The following is an 8,386-nucleotide window of genomic DNA, read 5'->3' on the forward strand; positions in this document are numbered from 1 at the left end:
ATTCTGTGCCGTACCTCTGGGTTCAAAATGTTCACTATACACCTTAATAAAATCCTTGAGTTGTATAGTTTCCAAAATGGGGACACTTGTGGGGGAGCTCCACTGTTTAGGCACATCACGGGCTCTCCAAACGCGACATGGTGTCCGCTAACAAATTGAATGGAAAATCGGCTCAAATTGTTAGCGGACGCCATGTTGCGTTTGGATAGCCCCTGTGTGCCCAAACATTGGAGCTCCCCCACAAGTGACCCCATTTTGGAAACTAAACCCCCCAAGGCACCTATCTAGATGCATAGTGAGCACTTGGAACCCCCAGGTGCTTCACAAATTGATTCGTAAAAATGAAAAAGTGAAAAAAAAAACACTTTTTCATTTTTATGAATCAATTTGTGAAGCACCTGGGGTTCCAAGTGCTCACTATGAATCTAGATAGGTGCCTTGGGGGGTCTAGTTTCCAAAATGGGGTCACTTGTGGGGGAGCTCCAATGTTTGGGCACACAGGGGCTCTCCAAACACAACATGGCGTCCGCTAATTATTCAAGCAAATTTTACAATCAAAAAGTCAAATGGCGCTCCTTCCCTTCCGAGCCCTGCCGTGCACCCAAACAGTGTTTCTTCCCCAAATATTGGGTATCTGCGTGCCCAGGGGAAATTGCACAACAAATTTTGGGGTGCATTTTTTCTTGTTACCCCTGTGAAAATAAAAAAATTTGGGTCTAAAGTAACATTTTTGTGAAAAAAGTTAAATGTTCATTTTTTTCTTCCACATTCAAAAAATTCCTGTGAAGCACCTGAAGAGTTAATAAAGTTCTTGAATGTGGTTTTGAGCACCTTGAGTGTTAGAACCTTGCTCTTAGGTTTTTTTTCCTTTGCTGGTCACATGACCTTGTTGGCCTATTTAATCCTGCTCCGCCCTTCTGGCTTTGCTGGACTTCATTGTATAACTACTTTCTAGCTAGCCTGTACTCTGTATCTAACTCTGTTAGTTTGCTTGGTCTACGGACCTCTGTGTTCTATGTGTTTTGTTTGTTCGTCTGTCTGCTACTGTTTCTGTTAGGAGGTGTCCCATTTTTCCTCCCAGTCCTTAGTACTTGTAGGGAATCCTTCCCCACATCTATAGGTCTCCGTACAGACTAGCTTAGGACTTTAGCAGGTCTGATCGCAGGATCAGGTCCCCTGTTACATCGTAGGGATAAAGCTGAGTTCTATCGTAGGGACAGATCTTCTCTCTTTCCTTAGCTCTGGTAGCAGATCATAACATTGAGGGGTGCAGTTTTTAGAATGGTGTCACTTTTGGGTATTTTCTGTCATAAAGACCTCCAAGTGACTTCAAATGTGATGTGGTCCCTAAAAAAATGGTTTTATAAATTTTGTTGGAAAAATGAGAAATCGCTGGTCAACTTTTAACCCTTATAGCTCCCTAACAAAAAAAAATTTTGGTTCCAAAATTGTGCTGATGTAAAGTAGACATGTGGGAAATGTTATTTATTAACTCTTTTGTGTGACATATCGCTCTGATTTCAGGGCTTAAAAATTCAAATTTTGAAAATTGCAAAATTTTCAAAATTTTCGCCAAATTTCCGTTTTTTTCACAAATAAACGCAAGTGATATCAAAGAAATTTTTCCACAATCATGAAGTACAATATGTCACGAAAAAACATTCTCAGAATCTGGGGGATGCGTTGAAGCGTTCCAGAGTAATTACCTCATAAATTGACAGTGGTCAGAATTGTAAAAATTGGCCCGGTCATTAACGTGCAAACCACCCGTGGGGCTTAAGGGGTTAATCATTTTTCCAGTGTTTTTCAGACTTTAAAAGAGGGGAAAATGTCAGTGAGCATTCCGATTTCAGTTCCAGAGCAATTCGCCGGATGAGTTCTTGATAATTAGTAATTTTCAGCCAATTTTCGGACTTTTTGAAAATTTCACATTTTTGGGAAAATATCCACTAAATGAGGGAAAAATATGTGTGAGGGTACCCCAGGAGAGTTCCAAATGTGTGTGGGTAGAATATATATGTAACGGGGGTAAAATTGAGAAAAGTTTAAAAATATTTTTTTGGAATTAGTCTTTTTTCTGGAATTTTTCAGACTTTCAGAGAGGGGAAAATGTCAGTGAGCGTTCCGATTTTAGTTCCAGAGCAATTCGCCTGTTGAGTCCTTGATATTTAGTCGTTTTCAGCCAATTTTCTGACTTTTGAAAATTTCACTTATTGGTGAAAATATCCATTGAATGACGGAATAATATGTCTGAGGGTACCCCAGGAGAGTTCCAAATGTGTGTGGGTAGAATATATATATAACAGAGGTAAAATTGAAAAAAGTTGAAAAAAATTTTTTTAGACTTAATCATTTTTCCAGTCTTTTTCAGACTTTCAGAGAGGGGAAAATGTCAGTGAGCATTCCGATTTCAGTTCCAGAGCAATTCGCCTGATGAGTTCTTGATATTTAGTTGTTTTTAGCCAATTTTCTGACTTTTGAAAATTTCACTTATTGGTGAAAATATCCATTAAATGAGGGAATAATATGTGTGAGGGGACCCCAGGAGAGTTCCAAATGTGTGTGGGTAGAATATATATATAACTGGGGTAAAATTGAAAAAAGTTGAAAAAAATTTTTTTGGGACTTAGTCATTTTTCCGGCATTTTTCACACTTTCAGAGAGGGGAAAATGTCAGTGAGCATTCCGGTTTCAGTTCCAGAGCGATTCGCCTGATGAGTCCTTGATATTTAGTCATTTTCAGCCAATTTTCTGACTTTTTGAAAATTTCACATTTTTGGGAAAATATCCACTAAATGAGGGAAAAATATGTGTGAGGGTACCCCAGGAGAGTTCCAAATGTGTGTGGCTAGAATATATATGTAACGGGGGTAAAATTGAAAAAAGTTTAAAAAAAATTTTTTTTACTTAGTCATTTTTCCGGCATTTTTCAGACTTTCAGAGAGGGGAAAATGTCAATGAGCATTCCGATTTCAGTTCCAGAGCAATTCGCCTGATCAGTTCTTGACATTTAGTTGTTTTTAGCCAATTTTCTGACTTTTTGAAAATTTCACTTATTGGTGAAAATATCCATTAAATGAGGGAATAATATGTGTGAGGGTACCCCAGGAGTGTTCCAAATGTGTGTGGGTAGAATATATATATAACGGAGGTAAAATTGAAAAAGTTTAAAAAATTTTTTTTGGACTTAATCATTTTTCCAGTGTTTTTCAGACTTTCAGAGAGGAGAAAATGTCAGTGAGCATTCCAATTTCAGTTCCAGAGCGATTCGCCTGATGAGTCCTTGATATTTAGTGATTTTCAGCCAATTTTCGGACTTTTTGAAAATTTCACATTTTTGGGAAAATATCCACTAAATGAGGGAAAAATATGTATGAGGGTACCCCAGGAGAGTTCCAAATGTGTGTGGGTAGAATATATATGTAACAGGGGTAAAATTGAAAGAAGTTGAAAACATTTTTTTTTGACTTAGTCATTTTTCCGGCATTTTTCAGACTTTCAGAGAGGGGAAAATGTCAGTGAGCGTTCTGATTTCAGTTCCAGAGCAATTCGCCTGATTAGTTCTTGACATTTAGTTGTTTTTAGCCAATTTTCTGACTTTTTGAAAATTTCACTTTTTTGGGAAAATATCCACTAAATGAGGGAAAAATATGTGTGAGGGTACCCCAGGAGAGTTCCAAATGTGTGTGGGTAGAATATATATGTAACGGGGGTAAAATTGAAAAAAGTTTAAATTTTTTTTTTTAGACTTAGTCATTTTTCTGGAATTTTTCACACTTTAAGAGAGGGGAAAATGTCAGTGAGCGTTTCGATTTCAGTTCCAGAGCAAATTGCCTGATGAGTTCTTGATATTTAGTTGTTTTTAGCCAATTTTCTGACTTTTTGAAAATTTCACTTTTTTGGGAAAATATCCACTAAATGAGGGAAAAATATGTGTGAGGGTACCCCAGGAGAGTTCCAAATGTGTGTGGGTAGAATATATATGTAACGGGGGTAAAATTGAAAAAAGCTTAAAAACATTTTTTTTTTGAACTTAGTCATTTTTCCGGCGTTTTTCAGACTTTCAGAGAGGGGAAAATGTCAGTGAGCGTTCTGATTTCAGTTCCAGAGCAATTCGCCCGATGAGTCCTTGATATTTAGTCGTTTTCAGCCAATTTTCTGACTTTTGAAAATTTCACTTATTGGTGAAAATATCCATTAAATGAGGGAATAATAAGTATGAGGGTACCCCAGGAGAGTTCCAAATGTGTGTGGGTAGAATATATATATAACGGAGGTAAAATTGGAAAAAGTTGAAAAAAATTTTTTTGGACCTAATCATTTTTCCAGTGTTTTTAAGACCTTCAGAGAGGGGAAAATGTCAGTGAGCTTTTCGATTTCAGTTCCAGAGCAAATCGCCTGATGAGTTCTTGATATTTAGTCGTTTTTAGCCAGTTTTCTGACTTTTTGAAAATTTCACTTTTTAGGGAAAATATCTACTAAATGAGGGAAAAATATGTGTATAGGTACCCCAGGAGAGTTCCAAATGTGAGTGGGTAGAATATAAATATAACGGAGGTAAAATTGAAAAAAGTTTAAAAAATTTTTTTTGGACCTAGTCATTTTTCCAGTGTTTTTCAGACATTCAGAGAGGGGAAAATGTCAGTGAGCATTCCGATTTCAATTCCAGAGCAATTCGCCTGATCAGTTCTTGATATTTAGACGTTTTCAGCCAATTTTCAGACTTTTGAAAATTTCACTTATTGGTGAAAATATCCATTAAATGAGGGAATAATATGTGTGAGGGGACCCCAGGAGAGTTCCAAATGTGTGTGGGTAGAATATATATATAACTGGGGTAAAATTGAAAAAAGTTGAAAAAATTTTTTTGGGGACTTAGTCATTTTTCCGGCGTTTTTCAGACTTTCAGAGAGGGGAAAATGTCAGTGAGCATTCCGATTTCAGTTCCAGAGCAAATCGCCTGATGAGTTCTTGATATTTAGTCGTTTTTAGCCAGTTTTCTGACTTTTTGAAAATTTCACTTTTTAGGGAAAATATCTACTAAATGAGGGAAAAATATGTGTATAGGTACCCCAGGAGAGTTCCAAATGTGAGTGGGTAGAATATAAATATAACGGAGGTAAAATTGAAAAAAGTTTAAAAAATTTTTTTTGGACCTAGTCATTTTTCCAGTGTTTTTCAGACATTCAGAGAGGGGAAAATGTCAGTGAGCATTCCGATTTCAATTCCAGAGCAATTCGCCTGATCAGTTCTTGATATTTAGACGTTTTCAGCCAATTTTCAGATTTTGAAAATTTCACTTATTGGTGAAAATATCCATTAAATGAGGGAATAATATGTGTGAGGGGACCCCAGGAGAGTTCCAAATGTGTGTGGGTAGAATATATATATAACTGGGGTAAAATTGAAAAAAGTGGAAAAAATTTTTTTGGGGACTTAGTCATTTTTCCGGCGTTTTTCAGACTTTCAGAGAGGGGAAAATGTCAGTGAGCATTCCGATTTCAGTTCCAGAGTGATTCGCCTGATGAGTCCTTGATATTTAGTCATTTTCAGCCAATTTCCAGACTTTTTGAAAATTTCACATTTTTGGGAAAATATCCACTAAATGAGGGAAAATTTGTGTGAGGGTACCCCAGGAGAGTGCCAAATGTGTGTGGGAAGAATATATATGTAACGGGGGTAAAATTGAAAAAAGTTGAAATTTTTTTTTTTTTACTTAGTCATTTTTCCGGAATTTTTCAGACTTTCAGAGAGGGGAAAATGTCAGTGAGCTTTTCGATTTCAGTTCCAGAGCAATTCGCCTGATGAGTTCTTGATATTTAGTAGTTTTTAGCCAGTTTTCAGACTTTTTGAAAATTTCACTTTTTTGGGAAAATATCCACTAAATGAGGGAAAAAATATGTGTGAGGGTACCCCAGGAGAGTTCCAAATGTGTGTGGGTAGAATATATATATAACGGGGGTAAAATTGAAAAAAGTTGAAACAAAATTTTTTTGGGCTAAGTCATTTTTCTGTCTTTTTTCCGACTTTCAGAGAGGGAAAAATTTCAGTGAGTGTTCCGATTTCAGTTCCAAAGCAATTCGCCTGATGAGTTCTTGATATTTAGTCGTTTTTAGCCATTTTTCTGACTTTTTGAAAATTTTACTTTTTTGGGAAAATATCCACTAAATGAGGGAAAAATATGTGTGAGGGTACCCCAGGAGAGTTCCAAATGTGTGTGAGTAGAATAAATATATATATAACGGGGGTAAAATTGAAAAAAGTTGAAAAAAATTTTTTTGGGACTTAGTAGTTTTTCCGGCATTTTTCAGACTTTCAGAGAGGGGAAAATGTCAGTGAACATTCCGATTTCAGTTCCAGAGCAATTCGCCTGATGAGTACTTGATATTTAGTCATTTTTAGCCAATTTTCTGACTTTTTGAAAATTTCACTTTTTTTGTGAAAATATCCACTAAATGAGGGAATAATATGTGTGAGGGTACCCCAGGATAGTTCGAAATGTGTGTGGGTAGAATACCCCCACGGGGATAAAATTGAAAAAAGTTGAAACAAAATTTTTTTGGGCTTAGTCATTTTTCTAGCATTTTTCCGACTTTCAGAGAGGGAAAAATTTCAGCGAGTGTTCCCATTTCAGTTCCAGAGCAATTCGTCTGATGAGTTCTAGATATGTAGCGGTTTTTAGCCAATTTTGTGACTTTTTGAAAATTTCACTTTTTTTTGTAAATATCCACTAAATGAGGGAAATATATGTGTGAGTGTACCCCAGGAGAGTTCCAAATGTGTGTGGGTAGAATATATATATATAACGGGTAAAATTGAAAAAAGTTGAAAAAAATTTTTTTTAGACTTAGTCATTTTTCCGTCATTTTTCAGACTTTCAGAGAGAGGAAAATGTCAGTGAGTGTTCCGATTTCAGTTCCAGAGCAATTTGCCTGATGAGTTTTTGATATTTAGTCGTTTTAAGCCAATTTTCTGACTTTTTGAAAGTTTCACTTTTCGGTGAAAATATCCATTAAATGAGGGAATAATATGTGTGAGGGTACCCCAGGAGAGTTCCAAATGTGTGTGGGTAGAATATATATATAACGGGGGAAAAATTGAAAAAAGTTGAAAAAATTTTTTTTGAAAATAGTCATTTTTCCGTCATTTTTCAGACTTTCAGAGAGGGGAAAAGGTCAGTGAGCATTCCGATTTCAGTTCCAGAGTGATTCGCGCGATGAGCCCTTGATATTTAGTTGTTTTATGCCAATTTTTGGACTTTTTGAAAATTTCACTTTTTGGTGAAAATATCCACTAAATGAGGGAATAATATGTGTGAGGGTACCCCAGGAGAGTTCCAAATGTGTGTGGGTAGAATATGTATATAACAGGGGTAAAATTGAAAAAAGTTGAAAAAATTTTTCAGACTCTCAGATAGGGGAAAATGTCAATGAGCGTTCCGATTTCAGCTCCAGAGCAATTCGCCTGATGAGTACTTGATATTTAGTCGTTTTTAGCCAATTTTCTGACTGTTTGAAAATTTCACTTTTTTGGGAAAATATCCACTAAATGAGGGAAAAATACGTGTGAGGGTACCCCAGGGTAGTTCGAAATGTGTGTTGGTAGAATACCCCCACGGGGATAAAATTGAAAAAAGTTGAAACAAAATTTTTTTGGGCTTAGTCATTTTTCTGGCATTTTTCCGACTTTCAGAGAGGGAAAAATTTCAGTGAGTGTTACCATTTCAGTTCCAGAGCAATTCGTCTGATGAGTTCTTGATATTTAACGGTTTTTAGTAAATTTTATTACTTTTTGAAAATTGCACTTTTTTTGTAAATATCCACTAAATGAGGGAAATATATGTGTGAGGGTACCCCAGGAGAGTTCCAAATGTGTGTGGCTAGAATATATATATATATATATATATATATATATATATATATATATATATATATATATATAAAACGGGGGTAAAATTGAAAAAAGTTGAAAAAAATTTTTTTTGGACTTAGTCATTTTTCCGCCACTTTTCAGACTTTCAGAGAGGGGAAAATGTCAGTGAGCGTTCCGATTTCAGATCCAGAGCAATTCGCCTGTTGAGTTCTTGATATTTAGACGTTTTTAGCCAATTTTCTGACTTTTTGAAAATGTAACTTTTTTTGGAAAATATCCACTAAATGAGGGAAAAATATGTGTGACTGTACCCAAGGAGAGTACCAAATGTGTGTGGGTAGAATATATATGTAACAGGGTTAAAATTGAAAAAAGTTTAAAAAAATTTTTTTTGGACTTAGTCATTTTTCCGCCATTTTTCAGACTTTCAGAGAGGGGAAAATGTCAGTGAGCATTACGATTTCAGTTACAGAGCAATTCGCCTGATGAGTTCTTGATATTTAGTCGTTTTTAG

The sequence above is a fragment of the Phyllobates terribilis genome, unplaced genomic scaffold, assembly GCF_046119375.1.
Source record: "Phyllobates terribilis strain yellow unplaced genomic scaffold, ASM4611937v1 Scaffold_31__1_contigs__length_13893835, whole genome shotgun sequence".
Lineage (NCBI taxonomy): Eukaryota > Metazoa > Chordata > Amphibia > Anura > Dendrobatidae > Phyllobates > Phyllobates terribilis.